At 36.3% G+C, this 25,190-nt stretch overlaps 1 pseudogene; it reads left to right on the forward strand.

The window, feature by feature from the left end:
* Positions 1-25,190, forward strand: LOC131180118 (uncharacterized; annotated as a pseudogene).

Below are 25,190 nucleotides of genomic sequence, written 5' to 3' on the forward strand. Positions count from 1 at the left end.
ATGGCACAAGGGAGAGTGTTGGAGAGTAACTGGTGCCTGTTTAAGATGTGGGTTGACAGAGCATCAGCTGAGGAACTGCCCACATAGAACTACTACAGCTACTCCAACACAAGCGCATGCACTGCTCCCGCACTACGCAGAGGTAGAAAATCTGGTAAGTCTGACGTAGTGGGACCATCACAGAGGCCTGCATCTGAGCCAGCAGAGAGGCCAAATAACAGACCACCTGCCAGAAATTATGCCCTGAGAGCTCAGGAGGAGCAAGATGCCCCAGACGTCATCAGGGGTACGTTCTCCCTCTACAATACTCCTGTGCATGCATTGGTGGATCCAGGATCCACTCATTCCTACATTTGCATCAACTTACCCATAGAAAGGGGGATACAAATAGGGGAGAGTGACCAAGACATTCTGGTCACTAATCCATTGGGTCACAATGTAGTGGTGAACAAGGTATACGAGGGTTGCCCGTTAAGGATTCAGGGGTATGAATTCTTGGCAGACCTGATTGAGTTGCCCTTCCATGAGTTTGACGTGATTTTGGGAATGGACTGGTTGTCACGTCATCAGGCAATAGTTGATTGCAAATTGAAGAGAATTTCTCTGAAAACTCCTGAGGGTAATGAGATTACAGTTGTGGGTGAAAGGACAGATTTCTTGTCCAATGTCATCTCAAATGATTGCAAGAAGAATGATGAGAAAAGGCTGTGAAGCCTACCTAGCACATGTGGTGGATACTAGGCAGGCTAAGCCAAACCTGAGTAATATACCCATAGTGAGAGACTTCCCAGAGGTATTTCCTGAAGAATTGCCTAGTTTGCCACCAGAAAGGGAAGTTGAATTTGCTATTGAGACACTACCGGGTACAGCACCTATTTCCATTGCTCCTTATAGGATGGCACCCACTGAATTGAAGGAGTTGAAAACTCAATTGCAAGAGTTGCTTGATAAGGGGTTCATACGCCCCAGTGTGTCACCATGGGGAGCTCCAGTGCAGTTTGTGAAAAAGAAGGATGGGACTTTGAGGCTTTGTATTGATTACCGGCAGTTGAATAAAGTGACTGTGAAGAATAAATATCCGTTGCCTAGAATTGATGATCTGTTTGATCAGCTGAAGGGAGCAGGAGTATTTTCTAAGATTGATCTCAGATCGGGGTATCATCAGTTGAGGGTGAAGGATGTAGATGTGCCCAAGACTGCATTCAGGACACGATATGGGCATTATGAGTTTCTAGTGATGCCCTTTGGCTTAACAAATGCACCAGCAGCGTTCATGGACCTTATGAACCGTATCTTCCATCCATACCTAGATCGGTTCATAGTGGTCTTTATTGATGATATTCTGGTGTATTCCAAGACCAGGGAAGAACATGATGAGCATTTGAGGATTGTTCTGCAAACCCTGAGAGAAAAGGAACTGTATGCTAAGTTGTCCAAGTGTGACTTCTGGTTAAATGAGATTGCATTCCTTGGACACATAGTGTCAGCCGATGGGATTAGGGTGGATCCCAAGAAAATAGAAGCAGTGATGGAATGGAAGCCTCCCAGGAATACAACTGAGGTCAGAAGCTTCTTGGGGCTAGCTGGGTATTACAGAAGATTTGTGAAGGGATTTTCTTTAATAGCTGCTCCAATGACCAAGTTGTTACACAAGAATGTCATATTTGACTGGAATGACAAGTGTCATACCAGTTTTGAGAAGTTGAAGGCTATGTTGACAGAGGCACCAGTGTTAACACAACCAGTGTCAGGAAAGGACTTCGTGGTCTATAGTGATGCTTCTCATAATGGGTTAGGGTGTGTATTGATGCAAGAGGGGAAGGTGGTCGCTTATGCTTCCAGACAGCTAAGGCCACATGAACAGAACTACCCTACCCATGATCTAGAGCTTGCAGCAATTATCTTCGTGACCAAGATATGGAGGCATTACTTGTATGGTGAAAAGTGCTACATTTACACAGACCACAAGAGTCTGAAATACTTGCCAACTCAGAGGGAGCTCAACCTTAGACAGAGGCGATGGATTGAGTTCCTGAAGGATTATGATTGTGATTTTGACTACCATCCTAGGAAGGCAAATGTAGTTGCTGATGCTTTGAGCAGAAAGTCCATTACAGCTTTGAGATCATTGAATGCCCGTCTATCTTTGATTCGAGATGGAGCTATTTTGGCTGAGTTGCAAGTGAGGCCAAACCTGCTACAGCAGATTTTAGATGGGCAAAAAGTAGATGAAAAGTTACTGGCTATTATGAGCAAAATCCCAGAGGGAAAAGCAACTGACCATGAGGTGAAAGCAGATGGGTGTCTGTATTACAAAGGAAGACTGTGTGTACCAGATAATGGGGAATTGAAGGCCAGTATTCTAAAAGAGGCACACACCAGTGTATATGCTATGCACCCAGGAAGTACAAAGATGTATCATGATCTGAAGCTTCAATATTGGTGGCCTAGTATGAAAAAGGACATAGCTGACTATGTGACTAAATGCTTGACATGTCAGCAAGTCAAGGCAGAACATCAAGTTCCATCAGGATTGCTACAGCCTATACGCATACCTGAATGGAAATGGGATCGGGTCACCATGGATTTTGTAAGTGGTCTACCTCTCACCCGGAAGAAACATGATGCAGCATGGGTAATAGTGGATAGATTGACCAAGTCAGCACACTTTTTGCTAGTTAGTGAAGGAGCGGAAGCGTGAAAAACACAAGTTTATACCATTGAATTCAAAAATTTTCACCTAGGGTCACATGCACCATGTAAGATTTATTTTTATCTATTTGATTTCAATGATAAACAACATATTAAAACTCTTTTAATATGTTTTTGGATCTGTATTTTCCATTTAAGATTTTAAAATTAATCAGATTAATTTTAGAACCCTAGATTAAATCAAGAACGATTACACTAACCTCTTGATGTGCCGCAGATGTTCGCACCTTTGAGATTCATCTTCAGGACACCAGATGTTGTCCCTCTAGCTTGTCCACACCAAGAACACCTATGGCAGCCCTTGAACAGCTTCTAAAGCCTTTTCTATTAATTAGAAATTCAAGTTCTGCCTTTTAAGAGATTAGAGATGTAAACAGGACACTAGAAACAATTTCTAGTGTTCTTAATTCAAGAGATTGATGGCTAATCTCTTTGAATTGATGAGAGATGAAGAGAAATAGCTGGAGAGGCTCAAAGTGGCGTGACAATTGAGAGGAGAGGCTGCTGGTTATGTTTTCTTTTCATAACCACACTTAAATAGCTAGGTTAACACATTAAACCCTAGCCACATGTCACCTTTTGATTAGCTTTAGGTTTAAGTGACCCAATCACATTGTGCCAAGTGTCAAACCTATATTTAATCTTGATTTTAATCATCTTACATGATTAAAAAAAACATTTGGCAAGCTTATTTGTTATGCCATGTGTCACCATCTCATGGTGCCACGTGTCACAATCGTGAAATGACCAAAATACCTCGTGTCTTAATTTTGAGTTCTTAACCCAAAATAATTATTTTCTTCTTCTAATTAATTTATATCAAATATAAATTAATTAATTAATCTCTATTAATTAATTTCTCATCAATTAAATTCATATTTAAACACTTTAAATATAAATTTAATTTATACTACACATCCAATAATCTAGATTTGGTTTCAAGTCATGCTAGGGACTTTGCAATTTAATTGCAAACCAAATCTATTTAATTAATCAATTAAACTCTTTAATTAATTAATTAAATCATATTTAAATAGGTGATAACTTGTGTATGTGTGTGACTTACTAGGCTCATCACTAATTGGCAATGAGACATGATATCAACTCTTAATATCATCAGATCTCTTTCTTACCATAAATGATTTCTCTAAATCATTTTATGAACCTCATAGACCATGGTTAACACCTAGCATAGCATGCCATGGCCACCTAATTAGTAATAAGATTTACCTTAAATGAACCTATAATCATATGTTACCATGCACTAGAATCTCTCTGTTACAAAATCCCAACTCAAGCTGGAGTCATGGTTTATGTCAAACTCCATTTGCTATGAATATTATGTTCTCTTTTAATTCCAGTTCTTGATTAAAAGATTTTTCTCATTAGAAACTCTTTTCTGAATAAATCTATCTGTCCTGGCCAGGAACTTGAAACATCAAGAACAATTAAATGAACATAGGATTTTATCTCTATTTACTTAGAGGAACAGATTCCATCTTGATCAACACCTACCTCCATATATAACTAGTAGGAGCCAACATACGCCCATATACCTATGCATAGTACAAGTATGAAAGCAGTATCAAACTCAAACTACCTATATACAAGATAACTGTGCTATCTCAGGTCTAAAGATTATATGCACTGATATGATTTATGACAAAACATTGACAAGAGTAAACTCCATGTGCTTGTCATAAGTGTCACTGGTTCGGCCTACTTATCATTTATAAGTGCTTATCATGTTTGTAATATGACATGAGACTCACCATTCCATCTTATTTATATCTCATATAAATAACTTGGGAACAAACATGAATACAATCTTTCTGGATAAGTCATGTCCTTATTATGAAGTATCCTCGAATGTGAACCTATTTATGATACTTTGTGCTAGAAATATTGTCACTCATATTCTTAACAACTTAAGAATAATATTTCTAACAAAATATCAATGGACCTTTTCTATTACACATAAATATATTATGTAAACGGAAAAGTGGAAATGCCTTTTATTATTAAAAATATGTACAAGATACATACTAAATGATATGCTCTAGGGCATACTACTAACAATCTCCCACTAGCACTAGAGCCATTCATTACAATATCTTAGACCTATCTTCTCAAGATGTCGGTCTAACTGAGTCTGTGACATAGGCTTAGTGAATGGATCACTGGATTTTCACCGATGCTATTTTCTGCATGGCTACATCGCCTCGCCCAACTATTTCTCGATAATGTGGTAGCGCCTTTCTATGTGTTTGGATTTACGGTGAGACCTTGGTTCCTTAGCTCAGATGATCGCTCCATTGTTGTCACGATGTAATGGAACTGCGACTCAATGGAAGGAACTACTATAAGTTACATCACGAACTTCTTTATCCAAAAGCGACTTCTTTTGTAGCATCGATGCAAGAATATACTCGACCTCGATGAGTGGAATCTGCGATGCGTGCTCTGTTTGGAACTCTTCCAGATCGCACCTCCATTACAAATGAACACATATCCAGAGGTAGACTTTCTATCATCGATATCTGATTGGAAATCAGAATCAGTATAACCATCCAATTGCAAGTCTCCACCTCCATAAATCAAGAATAAATCCTTAGTTCTTCTCAAGTACTTAAGGATATTCTTGACAGCTATCCAGTGTTCCAAAACTGGATTGGATTGATACCTGCTAGTCAAACTAATAGCATATGCGATATCCGGCCTAGTACACAACATTGCATACATTATACTTCCAATAGCCAAAGCATATGGAATCCTGCCATCTTATCTCTTTCTTCGGTGTCTTTGGAGACATCTCTTTAGAAAGGTGGATACCATGTCTCACTTGGTAACAATCCTCTCTTGGAATCAAGCATGTTAAACCTCTTTAACACCTTTTCCAAGTATAGACTTTGGGATAAACCAATTATTCTTTTCGCTCTATCTCTATAGATGCAAATCCCAAGAATATAGGTTGCCTCCCCTAAGTCTTTCATGGAGAATGTATTTGACAACCATACCTTTATAGTCGTCAACATACCTGTATCATTACCCATCAACAATATGTCATCCAAATATAAGACAAGGAAAGTGATAGCACTGTCACTAACCTTCTTATATACACATGGCTCATCCTCATTTTTGATAAAACCAAAAGATTTAATGGCTTCATCAAAACGGATGTTCCAACTCCTCGAAGCTTGTTTCAACCCATAAATGGATCGCTTTAGCTTGCATACCTTGGAACCATCTTGGGATTCAAATCCCCTAGGTTGTTCCATGAAAATGTTTTCTTCAATGTATCCATTGAGAAAAGTCATTTTGACATCCATCCGCCAAATCTCATAATCATAGCATGCAGTATTGCTAATAAAATCCTAATTGATTTAAGCATGGCAACAAAGCAGAAAGTCTCCTCATAGTCTATTCCTTGCCTTTGGCGAAACCCTTTCGCTACTAGCCTTGCCTTATAGGTCTCTACCGTTCCATCCTAACCCATTGTCTTCGTGAAAACCCCTTTGTTCCCTATAGGTACAATACCTTCAGGTGGGTCAACAAGATCCCAAACTTGATTCTTATACATGGAATCAATCTCGGATTTCATAGCATCAATCCATTTCGAAGAGTCTATATCTGATATAGCTCCTTCATAGGTAAGTGGATCATCTCCATGATCTACTTCTTCATGAGTAGACAACTCTTGTTCTTCTTCATGAAGAAAACCATATCTCACTGGTGGGTGAGATACCCTGGTTGTTCTATGAGGACCAGCTGTAGATGTTTCATCAATGGGTATAGGTTGACTAGATGGATCTATATCCATCGATGTTGGTTGGTCAGAATTCTCCAATTCTAACTCTATTTGCCTTCCTTTGCCTCCTTCTTGAACAAACTGTTGTTCAAGAAATGTGGCATCTCTACTTATCACAACCTTTTGTGAAGTAGGCAAATAAAAATAATATCCAAAACTATCTTTTGGATATCCAACAAATCGACCTCTTTCTGATCTGGTCTCCAATTTATCAGTGTTCATCTTTTTGATATAATCTGGACAACCCCAAATCTTAACATTCTTAATACTTGGTTTTCTTCCATGCCATATCTCATAAGTTGTGGAATAAACTGATTTTGATGGAATCCTATTCAGAATATATAAAGCTGATTCTAATGCAAATCCCCAAAAGGAGATTGGCATATCAGTATAGCTCATCATACTACGTACCATATCCAATAAGGTACGATTTCTCCTTTCAGATACACCATTCAGCTGTGGCGTTCCTGGAGGAGTCAGCTGAGAAACAATGCCATGCTCTCTCAAGTATTCATCAAATTCAGTACTCAAATATTCACCTCCACGATCTGATCGAAGAGCTTTAATACTTTTTCCTGTTTGATTTTCTACTTCAGATTTAAATTCCTTAAACTTTTCAAAGGATTCATGTTTGTATTTCATCAAATACAAATACCCAAACCTTGATTTATCATCAGTAAAGGTAATAAAATAATGAAAGCCCCCTCTAGCCATTTCTTTAAACGGACCACATACATCACTATGTATTAGTTCCAAAATATTTTCAGCTCTTAGCCCTTGTCCAACAAAGGGTGATCTAGTCATTTTTCCTTGAAGGCAAGATTCACAAGTTGGAGTAGGCTCAGAGCCCAATGAGGATAGAATCCCCATTTTCTCCAATTTTGCAATCCTATCTTCTGCAACATGACATAACCTTAAGTGCCAAATATATTTTGAACTTGAGTTGGTTTTCACCATGGCATTGTATTCTTTTAGATCACTTGCATTCAATTTGTGTTTGTCATTATTATCCAAATAATAAAGACCTTCATTCCTATAACCCGAACCAACATATTTATTTCCAAAATAAATATTGCAAACATCATCTGTGAACTGAAATTCATAGCCATTTCTAGTCAAACTAGATATAGAAATGATGTTCTTAAAAGCATCAGGTACATATAAAATATTATCCAAACACAAAACATGTCCAAACATGTAAAAAGATTTAGATCCTATGGCTAAAGCTTCAACAGTTGAGCCATTGCCAATCCGACTCTAATATCTTGAGAACGCATCGCTACTCTTGTTTGCTAGTTCCCGCATATCATTAGAAATGTGAGAAGCGGCACCAAGATCTAAAACCCAAGATGTAGATGAACTATGAGTATCATCAGAACATAAATAACAAGATATTGAAATACCTTCAGAAGGTGTATCCTTCTTGTCCTTCAGAGAAGCAAGATACTCAGGGCAGTTCCTTTTCCAGTGCCCATACTTTTGGCAAGGGAAACACTTTCCTTTGCCTCCATCGACTTTAGTCTTCCTTTTACATTTAGCTATTTTCTTGGAAGGACCAGAATCGAGGTTTCTTTATCTTATTGCCCTTCTTCTTGTTGGACTTTCCAGTGAAGAAGATGCAACAAAGCTACCTCTTTTCCTTTATTGCCTGGCATATTCTTTTGGGCAATAACCAGCATGTTGAGTAATTCAGCTAAGGTGCATTCCTGTTTAGTCATATGGAAATTTGTCACAAAATTCCCAAAAGACTCAGGAAGGGACTGAAGGATCAAATCCGTTTGTAGTTGGAAATCCATGTTAAAGACAAGATGTTCCAACTGCTCAATCAGCCGAATCATCTTGTGGACATGATCCCCAACATTCTGTCCCTCAGACATCCTCATACGGAATAACTGTCTAGATATCTCATACCTAGCATTCCTGCTGTGCTCACCATACAACTCTTGTAGGTGAAGGAGGATCTCACTCGCACTCAACATGTTCTCATGTTGCTTCTGTAACTCATTACTCATAGAAGCAAGCATGTAACACTTAGCTCTCATATCATGCTCCTTCCACTTGTCCAAAGTTTCATATTCCTCTTGTGTGGCCTCTGGAGGTAAGGGACCAGGAACATTTGAATCTAGAACATATCCTATATGTTCTAGGTTCAGTACAATTTTCAAATTTCTTAGCCAATTAGACAGATTAGGTCCTGTCAACTCTGTGATCAAGTATGCTTGCAAGGATATTGGATGGTGGTGGTTGTTTTGTGCTCATTTTTATCGTAAAATTAGCTGAGAAAATAACCAGATTAATTAGTAAATGTATCATGTAATTAACCAAAATGATTATGGTCTTTTAATCAAATTGGTCCTCCCACTAACTTAGCGAATCCTACACTTCCAAAGTAGAAAACGGAAATCCTAGTTGGATGGATTTCTAGTGGGTGATTGAATTCTTATAATTCTATTGATCATCCTCAGGTACATCCATTATTGGAATTACAATAAACTATAAGTGAGCAACTCCTTGCCCATCACATCTCATGTGAGGTTCAATCCTTTACCTAGCCCCTAATGCTCAAAATCTCAGGTACATCCATTATTGACTTATCTTGCATTAGTTAAGTTGATCCCATTGAGTCAGTAATTATGCAAATAATTTTAATGTCCTCAGGTACATCCAATATTAGCCACCAAACCATTTACATATTTACAACATCTCATTCTTAACAATTATTCTTAAGAAAATCTCTTAAATTAATTGCATCTCATGCAACTATTTAAAATTTCTTAAAATAATTGCCCCAATGGAGGGCTTATGTTATAATTACTTTAATTATAGCATTTCCAACTTAATCATTTGTTTGGAAGATTTTATAGCCATCCTTATTACTATTAAGGTCTCACTTTGCACATTATCCATTTAGCATGCATATATCATATAATTGCATACATTCCCATACATCTCATGCATTCATGGATAAGCAGTAAATATGGTATGATCATGGACTTTCTAAGGGATTCAATTCTGAGCCACCAAGAATTGAATCAGGGCATTCCTAGGTGCATTTCATTCATTCATTTTACAAGAGTTGCTGAAGGAGTACATAATCAACACTTGATATTGAATTCCTCCCACTGGTCCCACCAATGCTCTTGACCTCCTTGAACTTCTTGCAATCCAATATTACATTGTAATCCTTGGCATACCAAGGCGAATTTACAAGAACTTAAATAAATGAAATTACAACCCAAAAATATTACAAACTTAATAATACATGCCCCAAAATAAATTAAAATAAATTAATTAATTTACAATCCCAAAGAAACATAAAAGAAATAAATCCAATCACATTGGTCTTTTATAGTCCATGATCATCCATCATGCATATCACTATTTAACAATTAAATAAAACATACATACTTAAATTAAATTGAATATCTCATATTCAACTTAAAAATCCAGATTTGAATATGATTCAAATAAATTTAAAAATTCAGATTTGAAACTCATTCAAACAAATTTAAAAATTCAGATTTGAATCACATTCAAACATCTTCAAAAATTCAGATTTGAATCACATTCAAACATTTTTTAAAAAATCAGATTTGAATCACATTCAAATATTTTTTAAAAAATCAGATCTGAATTTTATTGAATCAATTTTAAAAAATCAGATTTAAATATGATTCAAACAACTTTAAAAATTCAGATTTGAATCACATTCAAACAACTTTTAAAATTCAGATTTGAATCACATTCAAACATTTTTTAAAATTCTGATTTGAATCATAATTTAATTGTGTGATTAAAACAACTAATTAAACACTTTAATTAGTCAAAGAATAGGCCTTAGATCATACAACAATTGCAGAATTAAAAGCCAAACCTTGAACCACCCATGGAACCATTGTTGCCGCCACCAATGGTGGCTTCACCATGTGTGACGCCACACCTCATGATCCAACCAGCAATGAATCTCTTGATCTCATGATCAAACACACAATTAAATCATATAATCAACAATCTAAATGGCAAATATAGTGGCTCTGATACCAATTGAAGGAGCGGAAGCGTGAAAAACACAAGTTTATACCATTGAATTCAAAAATTTTCACCTAGGGTCACATGCACCATGCAAGATTTATTTTTATCTATTTGATTTCAATGATAAACAACATATTAAAACTCTTTTAATATGTTTTTGGATCTGTATTTGCCATTTAAGATTTTAAAATTAATCAGATTAATTTTAGAACCCTAGATTAAATCAAGAACGATTACACTAACCTCTTGATGTGCTGCAGCGTGTCTGCGCCTTTGAGATTCATCTTCAGGACACCAGATGTTGTCCCTCTAGCTTGTCCACACCAAGAACACCTATGGCAGCTCTTGAACAGCTTCTAAAGCCTTTTCTATTAATTAGAAATTCAAGTTCTGCCTTTTAAGAGATTAGAGATGTAAACAGGACACTAGAAACAATTTCTAGTGTTCTTAATTCAAGAGATTGATGGCTAATCTCTTTGAATTGATGAGAGATGAAGAGAAATAGCTGGAGAGGCTCAAAGTGGCGTGACAATTGAGAGGAGAGGCTGCTGGTTATGTTTTCTTTTCATAACCACACTTAAATAGCTAGGTTAACACATTAAACCCTAGCCACATGTCACCTTTTGATTAGCTCTAGGTTTAAGTGACCCAATCACATTGTGCCAAGTGTCAAACCTATATTTAATCTTGATTTTAATCATCTTACATGATTAAAAAAAACATTTGGCAAGCTTATTTGTTATGCCATGTGTCACCATCTCATGGTGCCACGTGTCACACTGTGAAATGACCAAAATGCCCATGTGTCTTAATTTTGAGTTCTTAACCCAAAATAATTATTTTCTTCTTCTAATTAATTTATATCAAATATAAATTAATTAATTAATCTCTATTAATTAATTTGTCATCAATTAAATTCATATTTAAACACTTTAAATATAAATTTAATTTATACTACACATCCAATAATCTAGATTTGGTTTCAAGTCATGCTAGGGACTTTGCAATTTAATTGCAAACCACATCTATTTAATTAATCAATTAAACTCTTTAATTAATTAATTAAATCATATTTAAATAGGTGATAACTTGTGTATGTGTGTGACTTACTAGGCTCATCACTAATTGGCAATGAGACATGATATCAACTCTTAATATCATCAGAACTCTTTCTTACCATAAATGATTTCTCTAAATCATTTTATGAACCTCATAGACCATGGTTAACACCTAGCATAGCATGCCATGGCCACCCAATTAGTAATAAGATTTACCTTAAATGAACCTATAATCATATGTTACCATGCACTAGAATCTCTCTGTTACAAAATCCCAACTCAAGCTGGAGTCATGGTTTATGTCAAACTCCATTTGCTATGAATATTATGTTCTCTTTTAATTCCAGTTCTTGATTAAAAGATTTTTCTCATCAGAAACTCTTTTTCTGAATAAATCTATCTGTCCTGGCCAGGAACTTGAAACATCAAGAACAATTAAATGAACATAGGATTTTATCTCTATTTACTTAGAGGAACAGATTCCATCTTGATCAACACCTACCTCCATATATAACTAGTAGGAGCCAACATATGCCCATATACCCATACATAGTACAAGTATGAAAGCAGTATCAAACTCAAACTACCTATATACAAGATAACTGTGCTATCTCAGGTCTAAAGATTATATGCACTGATATGATTTATGACAAAACATTGACAAGAGTAAACTCCATGTGCTTGTCATAAGTGTCACTGGTTCGGCCTACTTATCATTTATAAGTGCCTATCATGTTTGTTATATGACATGAGACTCACCATTCCATCTTATTTATATCTCATATAAATAACTTGGGAACAAACATGAATACAATCTTTCTGGATAAGTCATGTCCTTATTATGAAGTATCCTCGAATGTGAACCTATTTATGATACTTTGTGCTAGAAATATTGTCACTCATATTCTTAACAACTTAAGAATAATATTTCTAACAAAATATCAATGGACCTTTTCTATTACACATAAATATATTATGTAAACGGAAAAGTGGAAATGCCTTTTATTATTAAAAATATGTACAAGATACATACTAAATGATATGCTCTAGGGCATACTACTAACAATCTCCCACTAGCACTAGAGCCATTCATTACAATATCTTAGACCTATCTTCTCAAGATGTCGGTCTAATTGAGTCTGTGACAAAGGCTTAGTGAATGGATCAGCTGGATTTTCAGCTGTGCTATTTTCTGCATGGCTACATCGCCTTGCCCAACTATATCTCTGATAATGTGGTAGCGCCTTTCTATGTGTTTGGATTTATGGTGAGACCTTGGTTCCTTAGCTCAGATGATCGCTCCATTGTTGTCACGAGGTAATGGAACTGGACTCAATGGAAGGAACTACTATAAGTTACATCACGAACTTCTTTATCCAAACGACTTCTTTTGTAGCATCCGATGCAAGAATATACTCAACCTCGATGAGTGGAATCTGCAATGTGCTCGCTTGGAACTCTTCCAACCGATCGCACCTCCAATACAAATGAAAACATATACAGAGTTAGACTATCTGTCATCTATATCTGATTGGAAATCGAATCAGATAACCATCCAATTGCAAGTCTCCACCTCCATAAATCAAGAATAAATCCTTAGTTCTTCTCAAGTACTTAAGGATATTCTGATACCTATCCAAAGGTTCCAAACCTGGATTGGATTGATACCTGCTAGTCAAACTAACAGCATATGCGATATCCGGCCTAGTACACAACATTGCATACATTAAACTTCCAATAGCCGAAGCATATGGAATCCTGGCCATCTTATCTCTTTCTTCAGGTGTCTTTGGAGACATCTCTTTAGAAAGGTGGATACCATGTCTCACTGGTAACAATCCTCTCTTGGAATCAAGCATGTTAAACCTCTTTAACACCTTTTCCAAGTATAGACTTTGGGATAAACCAATTATTCTTTTCGCTCTATCTCTATAGATGCAAATCCCAAGAATATAGGTTGCCTCCCCTAAGTCTTTCATGGAGAATGTATTTGACAACCATACCTTTATAGTCGTCAACATACCTGTATCATTACCCATCTACAATATGTCATCCACATATAAGACAAGGAAAGTGATAGCACTGTCACTAACCTTCTTATATACACATGGCTCATCCTCATTTTTGATAAAACCAAAAGATTTAATGGCTTCATCAAAACGGATGTTCCAACTCCTCGAAGCTTGTTTCAACCCATAAATGGATCGCTTTAGCTTGCATACCTTGGAACCATCTTGGGATTCAAATCCCTAGGTTGTTCCATGAAAATGTTTTCTTCAATGTATCCATTGAGAAAAGCCGCTTTGACATCCATCCGCCAAATCTCATAATCATAGCATGCATATTGCTAATAAAATCCTAATTGATTTAAGCATGGCAACAAAGTAGAAAGTCTCCTCATAGTCTATTCCTTGCCTTTGTAAACCCTTCGCTACTAGCCTTGCCTTATAGGTCTCTACCTTTCCATCGTAACCAATTTTCTTCTTGAAAACCCATTTGTTCCCTATAGGTACAATACCTTCGTGGGTCAACAAGATCCCAAACTTGATTCTTATACATGGAATCAATCTCGGATTTCATAGCATCAATCCATTTTGAAGAGTCTATATCCGATATAGCTTCTTCATAGGTAAGTGGATCATCTCCATGATCTACTTCTTCATGAGTAGACAACTCTTGTTCTTCTTCATGAAGAAAACCATATCTCACCGTGGGTGAGATACCCGGTTGTTCTATGAGGAACAAATTGTAGATGTTTCATCAATGGGTATAGGTTGACTAGATGGATCTATATCCATCCTGACCGCTGGTTGGTCGTAATTCTCCAATTCTAACTCTATTTGCCTTCCTTTGCCTCCTTCTTGAACAAACCGTTGTTCAAGAAATGTGGCATCTCTACTTATCACAACCTTTGTGAAGTAGGCAAATAAAAATAATATCCAAAACTATCTTTGGATATCCAACAAATCGACCTCTTCTCGATCCGGTCTCCAATTTATCGTTGTTCACTTTTGATATAAGTCGACAACCCCAAATCTTAACATGCTTAAGACTTGGTTTTCTTCCATGCCATATCTCATAAGGTGTGGAAGAAACTGATTTTGATGGAATCCTATTCGTAATATATAAAGTCGATTCTAATGCAAATCCCAAAAGGAGATTGGCATATCAAGATAGCTCATCATACTACGCACTATATCCAATAAGGTTCGATTTCTCCTTTCAGATACACCATTCACCGTATGCGTTCTGGAGGAGTCACCGAGAAACAATGCCATGCTCTCTCAAGTATTCATCAAATTCAAGACTCAAATATTCACCTCCACGATCCGATCAAGAGCTTTAATACTTTTTCTGCTTGATTTTCTACTTGATTTAAATTCCTTAAACTTTTCAAAGGATTCATGTTTGTATTTCATCAAATACAAATACCCAAACCTTGATTTATCATCAAGAAAGGTAATAAAATAATGAAAGCCCTCTAGCCATTTCTTTAAACGGACCACATACATCACTATGTATTAGTTCCAAAATATTTTCACTCTTAGCCCTTGTCCAACAAAGGGTGATCTAGTCATTTTTCCTTGAAGGCAAGATTCACAAGTTGGAGTAGGCTCAGAGCCCAATGAGGATAGAATCCCCATTTTCTCCAATTTTGCAATCCTATCTTCTCGCAACATGACATAACCTTAAGTGCCAAATATATTTTGAACTTGAGTTGGTTTTCACCATGGCATTGTATTCTTTTAGATCACTTGCATTCAATTTGTGTTTGTCATTATTATCCAAATAATAAAGACCTTCATTCCTATAACCTAACCAACATATTTATTTCCAAAATAAATATTGCAAACATCATCTGTGAATCAAATTCATAGCCATTTCTAGTCAAACTAGATATAGAAATGATGTTCTTAAAAGCATCAGTACATATAAAATATTATCCAAACACAAAACATGTCCAAACATGTAAAAGATTTAGATCCTATGGCTAAAGCTTCAACAATGAGCCATTGCCAATCCGACTCTAATATCTTGAGAACGCAAGTCGCTATCGCTTGCTAGTTCCTGCATATCATTAGAAATGTGAGAATCGCACCAGATCTAAAACCCAAGTCGTAGATGAACTATGAGTATCATCGTAATCTAAATAACAAGATATGGACATACCTTCCGAAGGTGTATCCTTCTTGTCCTTCGAGAAGCAAGATACTCTGCGCCTTTTCCGCCCATCCTTTTGGCAAGGGAAACACTTTCCTTTGCCTCCATCGACTTTAGTCTTCCTTTTCTGCTTAGCTATTTTCTTGGAAGGACCAGAATCGAGGTTTCTTTATCTTATTGCCCTTCTTCTTGTTGGACTTTCCAGTGAGAAGAAGATGCAACCAAAGCTACCTCTTTTCCTTTATTGCACAGCATATTCTTTTGGGCAATAACCAGATGTTGAGTAATTCACTAAGGTGCATTCTGTTTAGTCATATGGAAATTTGTCACAAAATTCCCAAAAGACTCGTGAAGGGATCAAGGATCAAATCCGTTTGTAGTTGGAAATCCATGTTAAAGACAAGATGTTCCAACCGCTCAATCACCGAATCATCTTGTGGACATGATCCCCAACATTCTGTCCCTCGACATCCTCATACGGAATAACTGCCTAGATATCTCATACCTAGCATTCTCCGTGCTCACCATACAACTCTTGTAGGTGAAGGAGGATCTCACTCGCACTCAACATGTTCTCATGTTGCTTCAGAACTCATTACTCATAGAAGCAAGCATGTAACACTTAGCTCTCATATCATGCTCCTTCCACTTGTCCAAAGTTTCATATTCCTCTTGTGTGGCCTCTGGAGGTAAGGGACCAGAACATTTGAATCTAGAACATATCCTATATGTTCAAGGTTCGGACAAGTTTCAAATTTCTTAGCCAATTAGACAGATTAGGTCCCATCAACTCAGTGATCAAGTATGCTTGCAAGGATATTGGATGGTGGTGGTTGTTTTGTGCTCATTTTTATCGTAAAATTAATCAGAAAATAACCAGATTAATTAGTAAATGTATCATGTAATTAACCAAAATGATTATGGTCTTTTAATCAAATTGGTCCTCCCACTAACTTAGCGAATCCTACACTTCCAAAGTAGAAAACGGAAATCCTAGTTGGATGGATTTCTAGTGGGTGATTGAATTCTTATAATTCTATTGATCATCCTCAGTACATCCATTATTGGAATTACAATAAACTATAAGTGAGCAACTCCTTGCCCATCACATCTCATGTGAGGTTCAATCCTTTACCTAGCCCCTAATGCTCAAAATCTGTACATCCATTATTGACTTATCTTGCATTAGTTAAGTTGATCCCATTGAGTCAAGAATTATGCAAATAATTTTAATGTCCTCAGTACATCCAATATTAGCCACCAAACCATTTACATATTTACAACATTCATTCTTAATAATTATTCTTAAGAAAAATCTTAAATTAATTGCATCTCATGCAACTATTTAAAATTTCTTAAAATAATTGCCCCAATGGAGGGCTTATGTTATAATTACTTTAATTATAGCATTTCCAACTTAATCATTTGTTTGGAAGATTTTATAGCCATCCTTATTACTATTAAGGTCTCACTTTGCACATTATCCATTTAGCATGCATATATCATATAATTGCATACATTCCCATACATCTCATGCATTCATGGATAAGCAATATGGTATGATCATGGATTCATAAAGCAATAACTTAAATAAATGAAATATTATAACAAACATGCCCCAAAAATAAATGCCCCAAAATAAAACAAATTAAAATTAATTAATTACAGAAATAAAAGAAATAAATCCATTGTGGTCATTTCGCCTTCAGAGGTGATTTTTGGCCGACTTGTCCAGTTAAGTAAATAATTAATATGACATAAAATATGAAGAAACATTACCAAAAATTTAATTGAAATTGAGTAGTGATGAAAAGAAAAGAAAAATCAAAATAAAGCAATTTGTGACATCATAATGATGTCATTTATAAATTACCAACTAATCACAAGCTAATAAGCTTTCTTAAATACTTAAAAGAGACAAAACAAAGACCAAAACAATTAAAAGTCCAGCAGCCAATACCCTCATCCTCATGCAGCCAAAACCTTGCCCTAGACCTAATCCTCCATTAACACTTCCATAAGCTTTCCATTCCACTAAGTCTCACCCTAAATCCTCATACTCCATTCACTAAAATTTATCCTAGCACCTTGCATAATCTTTTGGCAGCCAAGAAAAAGAAAGAAAGTGAAGTTTGGGGCTTGGAAAATTCTACCACTTAAAGGTTAGTGCATCCATATCCCTAAAACTCATTAAGTTCATGATTAGGAACTTGAATTTACTAAGAAATTGTGATTTAATTGAACAAAAACTCATGTGTATGGTACATGAATTTTGGTAGCCATATTAAAGGAACAATAATGGAGTGTTTTGATGGACTTAAAGTGGACTAGAGATCATGTTTGAAGTACATAATTATGTGGTTAATGACTTAACTAGTTAACTAGGGTAACTAGTGTGAAATGGAGATGGGAATTAGGGTTTTGAGAAGTGTAAATTTGACTTGGCTTAGGAAATTGTTAGAGAACCTTTTAATGGTCAATTAGTGACCATTTGAGGTAAGTTGACCACAATTTGGACTGAAATATAGCATGGCAAAGTGAGTGTGTAGGCTGCCTAAGGACAGCAGCAGAGTGACTGAAATTTCAGTCCACTTGGATTGCCATATCTTTGGCTGTGTTGGTCCAATTGGTGTTTGGCCAATTGGACATGAAACTAGGCTTACAATGGCACATTTTTGCTGAAGAAACCATGCCCAAAAGACCAAAGCAAGAGGACCAAAAGTTGGCCCCAATCCGGATCCCCTGCAACAGCACCTGCAGAAATGACCAAATGAACAGTAACTGTTCATTTGGCCATATCTCACTGTAGATTTGGTCAATTGACCTGAAATTTTTACATCAAGAAGTTAAGACATAGACAAACAACTTTCATGAAGAAACCTACCCCAAATTATGGCCAGAACCTATTCAAATATGCAGTCACAGTTACTGTTCATGTTACTATAGATATGGTAATTTCTGCAGAATGGAAATCCGGCCAGCTGTGGTTTTTGGACCATATCTGGAGTTAAAAAACTCCAAATGGAGTGATTCAAAAAATGAAATTTAACTAGACAAAATAAGGAACAACTTTTATGTTTACCAATTCCTCAAATTTCCACTGTAACAGTTCCTAATGGAACAGTAAAATTATGGTACAAAATCTAAAAAATCTGCTCCTTTGGTTTAATGCTTAGAAATGGTATTAACGCTTAATGCCAACAAGTTTTAAATACAAAATGTGGTATGTTGGGAGTGCCAAAGTCAATGTACATATTTTCTATCCAAAAGTCAACATTTTTGTTGACCAATGAGGTGAATAGTAACACCAAAACATGAAATTCACAAATTGAAGAATTTAAAAGTTTCAAATGCCCTAGTATACCTAACAAGATTGGGTTGGATAGTTTGGTATGCCAATAGGGTTCAGTTAGCAGTACTGCACATGGCAAAATGTCATTCTGTGATTTTATGGCTTTTAGCCATTCTGACCTTGCATTGAGACTTGGCCTTGTGCCTGATATTATTTACAGCTTGTTAGTCGCTCATTACACCGGAGATGCATAAGTCACCGATCGTGTGACGGCCCGACGTACACGATACCCAAAGTGCGCCACCCGTTTATCCTGTCCAGTCGTCTAGTGTAGGTTACTTGGGCAACCAAATGAATAAAAGTGGGCAAAGTTAATGAAATAATAGATATACCAATACCAAATAAAGAAATCATACACATTCTATACATACTTACTTTCAGCTATTTTCTTTTATTATATTATTGCACCACTAAGCATTATTGCTTAGCGCGTTGCTTTTGCCACGCGTAGGTACTGGAGATACAGATCGTGAGCCCAGTAGACCGCAGACTGGGTGAGTTCATCCTGCAGCTCTGCACAGTGTCCGTGTCACCTCACTACCTGCAGTGCATTGGTAGGGCACTTGGTGTCATTTTCTCATTTTGTAACTAAATTTTTATTTTCTCATATGTATTTGGATTTATGTAATGTATTTTGAGGTTTATGTAAATAATAAAGATTTATGGTTATGTATGGAAGTAATTTGAGTATTTAATTGTTGTTTATATATGAGAACCCTGAGAAATGATGATTGAGAACTGAAATTGAAAAAAATGTTGAGATTTTGATATTGAGATTCTGTTGATGAATTGAAGTTGGGATTGTTTGGAAATTATTTGGAAGTGTTTTTAACAGGTTCCGAAGAACTGTTTTCTCCATTTTTAGCCGGTACTCCGCCGGATTTTCTTTAAAATTTTCGGAACCTCAAATAAATAATACTTTTGATAAATGGCTAAAATAAATTATATTTCATAAATTATATTCACAAGCATGGTATAAATTAATTAAGGTATATTAGAATGTGCCGGTACACCGTGTGGCATTACTTACTCGGGTATACTGTACACAGGTAAGGGGTGTCACAGGTAGAGACCTATAACGCAAGGCTAGTAGCGAAAGGGTTTCGCCAAAGGCAAAGAGTCAACTATGAGGAGACTTTCTCACCTGTTGCCATGCTTAAATCAATTAGGATTTTATTAGCAATAGCTGCATACTATGATTATGAGATTTGGCAGATGGATGTCCAAACAGCTTTTCTCAATGGATACATTGAAGAAAACATTTTCATGGAATAACCTAGGGGTTTTGAATCCCAAGATGGTTCCAAGTTATGTAAGCTAAAGCGATCCATTTATGGGTTGAAACAAGGTTCGAGGAGTTGGAACATCCAGTTTGATGAAGCTATTAAATCCTTTGGTTTTATCAAAAAAGAGGATGAGCCATGTGTATATAAGAAGGTTAGTGACAGTGCTATCACTTTCCTTGTCTTATATGTGGATGACATACTGTTGATGGGTAATGACACAGGTATGTTGACAACTATAAAGATATGGTTATCAAATACATTCTCCATGAAAGACTTAGGGGAGGCAACCTATATTCTTGGGATTCGCATATATAGAGATAGAGCGAAAAGAATAATTGGTTTATCCCAAAGTCTATACTTTGAAAAGGTGTTAAAGAGGTTTAACATTCTTGATTCCAAGAGAGGATTATTACCAGTGAGACATGGTATCCACCTTTCTAAAGAGATGTCTCCGAAGACACCTGAAGAAAGAGATAAGATGGTCAGGATTCCATATGCTTCGGCTATTGGAAGTTTAATGTATGCAATGTTGTGTACTAGGCCGGATATCGCATATGCTGTTAGTTTGACTAGCAGGTATCAATCCAATCTAGGTTTGGAACACTGGATAGCTGTCAAGAATATCCTTAAGTACTTGAGAAGAACTAAGGATTTATTCTTTATTTATGGAGGTGGAGACTTGCAATTGGATGGTTATACTGATTCTGATTTCCAATCAGATATTGATGATAGAAAGTCTACCTCTGGATATGTGTTCATTTGTAATAGAGGTGTAGTCAGTTGGAAGAGTTCCAAACAGAGCACAACTGCAGATTTCACTACAGAGGCTGAGTGTATTGCTGCATCAGATGCTGCAAAGGAAGCTATTTGGATAATGAAGTTCGTGACAAAACTTACAGTAGTTCCTTCCATTGAGTCAGCAGTTCCACTACTCTGTGATAATAATGGAGCAGTCATACAGGCTAAGGAACCAAGGTCTGACCAGAAATCCAAAGACATAGAAAGGCGTCACCACATTATCAGAGAAATAGTTGGGTGAGGCGATGTAGCCATGCAGAAAATAGCATCAGCTGAAAATCCAGCTGATCCATTCACTAAGCCAATGTCACAGACTCGGTTAGACTGACATCTTGAGAAGATAAGTCTAAGATATTGTAATGAATGGCTCTAGTGCTAGTGGGAGATTGTTAGTAGTATGCCCTAGAGCATATCATTTAGTATGTATCTTGTACATATTTTTATTAATAAAAGGCATTTCCACTTTTCCGTTTACATAATATATTTATGTGTAATAGAAAAGGTCCATTGATATTTTGTTAGAAATATTATTCTTAAGTTGTTAAGAATATGAGTGATAATATTTCTAGCACAAAGTATCATAAATAGGTTCACAATCGAGGATACTTCATAATAAGGACATGACTTATCCAGAAAGATTGTATTCATATTTGTTCCCAAGCTATTTATATGAGATATAAATAAGATGGAATGGTGAGTCTCATGCCATATAACAAACATGATAGGCACTTATAAATGATAAGTAGGCTGAACCAGTGACACTTATGACAAGCACATGGAGTTTACTCTTGTCAATGTTTTGTCATAAATCATATCAGTGCATATAATCTTTAGACTTGAGATAGCACAGTTATCTTGTATATAGGTAGTTTGAGTTTGATACTGCTTTCATACTTGTACTGTGTATGGGTATATGGGCATGTGTTGGCTCCTACTAGTTATAAATAGAGGTAGGTGTTGATCAAGATGGAATCTGCTCCTCTAAGTAAATAGAGATAAAATCCTATGTTCATTTAACTGTTCTTGATGTTTCAAGTTCCCGGCCAGGATAGATAGATTTATTCAGAAAAGAGTTTCTGATGAGAAAATCTTTTTAATCAATAACTGGAATTAAAAGAGAACATAATATTTATAGCAAATGGAGTTTGACATAAACCATGACTCCAGCTTGAGTTGGGATTTTGTAATAGAGAGATTCTAGTGCATGGTAACATATGATTATAGGTTCATTTGAGGTAAACCTTATTACTAATTGGGTTGCCATGGCATGCTATGCTAGGCATTAACTATGGTCTATGAGGTTTGTAAAATGATTTAGAGAAATCATTTATGGTAAGAAAGAGTTCTGATGATATTAAGAGTTGATATCATTTCTCATTGCCAATTAGTGATAAGCCTAGTAAGTCACACACATACACAAGTTATCACCTATTTAAATATGATTTAGTTAATTAATTAAAGAGTTTAATTGATTAATTAAATAGGTTTGGTTTGCAATTAAATTGCAAAGTCCCTAGCATGACTTGAAACCAAATCTAGATTATTGGATGTATAGTATAAGTTAAATTTATATTTAAAGTGTTTAAATATGAATTTAATTAATGAAAAATTAATTAATAGAGATTAATTAATTAATTTATATTTGATATAAATTGATTAAAAGAAGAAAAATAATTATTTTGGGTTAAGAACTCAAAATTAAGACACAGGAGCATTTTGGTCATTTCACAGTGTGACACGTGGCACCATGAGATGGTGACACATGGTATTACACATAAGCTTGCCAGATGTTTTTTAATCATGTAAGATGATTAAAATCAAAATTAAATATATGTTTGACACTTGGCACAATGTGATTGGTCACTTAAACCTAGAGCTAATCAAAGGCTGACATGTGGCGAGGGTTTAATGTGTTAACCTAGCTATATAAGTGTTGTTATGAAAAAGAAAAATAACCAACAGCCACTCCTCTCCTTTGTCACGCCATTTTGAGGCTCTCCATCTATTCTTCTTCAACTCTCATCAATTCAAAGAGATTAGCCATCAATCTCTTGAATTAAGAACACTAGAAATTGTTTCTAGTGTCATTTTTACATCTTTAATCTCTTAAAAGACAAAACTTGAATTTCTAATTAATAGAAAAAGCTTTAGAAGCTATTCAAGGGCTGCCATAGGTGTTCTTGGTGTGGACAATCTAGAGGGACAACATTTGGTGTCCTGAAGACAAATCTCAAAGGCGCAGACACGCTGCAGTGCATCAAAAGGTTAGTGTAATCGTTCTTGATTTAATCTAGGGTTTTAAAATTAATCTGATTAATTTTAAAATTTTAAATGGCAAATACAGGTCCAAAAACATATTAAAAGAGTTTTAATATGTTGTTTATCATTGAAATCAAATAGATAAAAATAAATCTGGCATGATGCATGTGACCCTAGGTGAAAATTTTTGAATTCAATGGTATAAACTTGTGTTTTTCACGCTTCCGTTCCTTCACTTTTGTCTATGGTACATGAGTTGGGATCATTACATGCCAACTTAGAGATTAATGATGAGGGGCAGATAGCAGTTGCATTGCTTGTACAACCAGTGTTGGCTGATCATTTATGAATGGCTGCTTAGAATGATCAGAAGTATCAGAGGCTATTGGAAGAAGTTCGGCAAGGCAAGAAACCAGAATTCTCAATTAGAGATGATGGTCCACTGCTACACAGGGTAGAATGTGTGTTCCTAATAATGTTGATGTGAAGCAGATCATTTTGAAGAAAGCACATGAGTCTCCTTTTGCCATGCACCCTGGTGGTACAAAAATGTATAGAGGGCTAAAAGAGCATTACTGGGGGATGGGTATGAAAAGAGATGTGGTCAAATTTGTTTCTAAATGCCTAACTTGTCAGCAAGTGAAGGCAGAGCACCAAGTACCCACTGGGTTGTTACATCCACTACTAGTACCTGAATGGAAATGGGAGAGAATAATAATGGATTTTATGATGGGACTTCCGAGGACACAGAAGAGTCATGATACAGTTTGGGTCATTGTTGACAGACTAACCAAGTCTGCTCATTTTCTGCCAGTTCGGATGGACTACAGTTTAGAAAGGTTGGCCAAGTTGTACATTGATGAGATAGTAAGACTGCATGGAGTGCCAGTATCCATCGTATCAGACAGAGATCCTAGGTTCACTTCTAGATTCTGGGGTAGTCTTCAGAGAGCCCTAGGAACTAGATTGAACTTCAGTACTCATTCCACCCACAGACCGATGGCCAGTCTTAGAGGGTAATTCAGATCTTGGAGGACATGCTACAGGCTTGTGTAATTGAGTTTGAGGGCAGTTGGGACACGCACTTTCCTTTGATTGAGTTTGCTTATAACAACAGCTACCAATCAAGCATTGGGATGCCTCCATATGAAGCTTTGTATGGCAGAAAATGCAGAACTCCCCTGTGTTGGGATGAAGTAGGTGAAAGAAAGATGATTGGGCCAGAAATTATTCAGCAAACTGAAGAGAAAATCAGATTAATCAGAGACCGACTCAAGGCTGCATCAGACCGTCAGAAGTCCTATATTGATCTGAAGAGGCAAGATATTGAGTATGCAGTGGGTGAGAAAGTATTCCTTAAGGTTTCCCCTTGGAAGAAAATTTTGAGATTCGACAGAAAGGGGAAACTAAGTCCTCGCTTCATTTGGGCATATGAGGTTCTGGAAAGAGTGGGTCCTTTGACATATCGGTTGGCACTATCTCTAGAGTTGGAGAAGATACATAATGTCTTCCATGTGTCCATGTTGAGGAGCTATCGATTAGACCCATCTCATGTACTACCAATAGAAGAAATTAAAGTGAATCCAGACCTTACATATGAAGAAGAACCCATAGAGATTCTAGCTTATGAGGTGAAGCGGTTATGGAACAAGCAGATATCGTTAATGAAAGTGCTATGGAACCATTATTCGGGCCAAGAAGCTACTTGGGAATGAGAGGAGGAC

Source organism: Hevea brasiliensis, chromosome 5 (assembly GCF_030052815.1).
Source record: "Hevea brasiliensis isolate MT/VB/25A 57/8 chromosome 5, ASM3005281v1, whole genome shotgun sequence".
Lineage (NCBI taxonomy): Eukaryota > Viridiplantae > Streptophyta > Magnoliopsida > Malpighiales > Euphorbiaceae > Hevea > Hevea brasiliensis.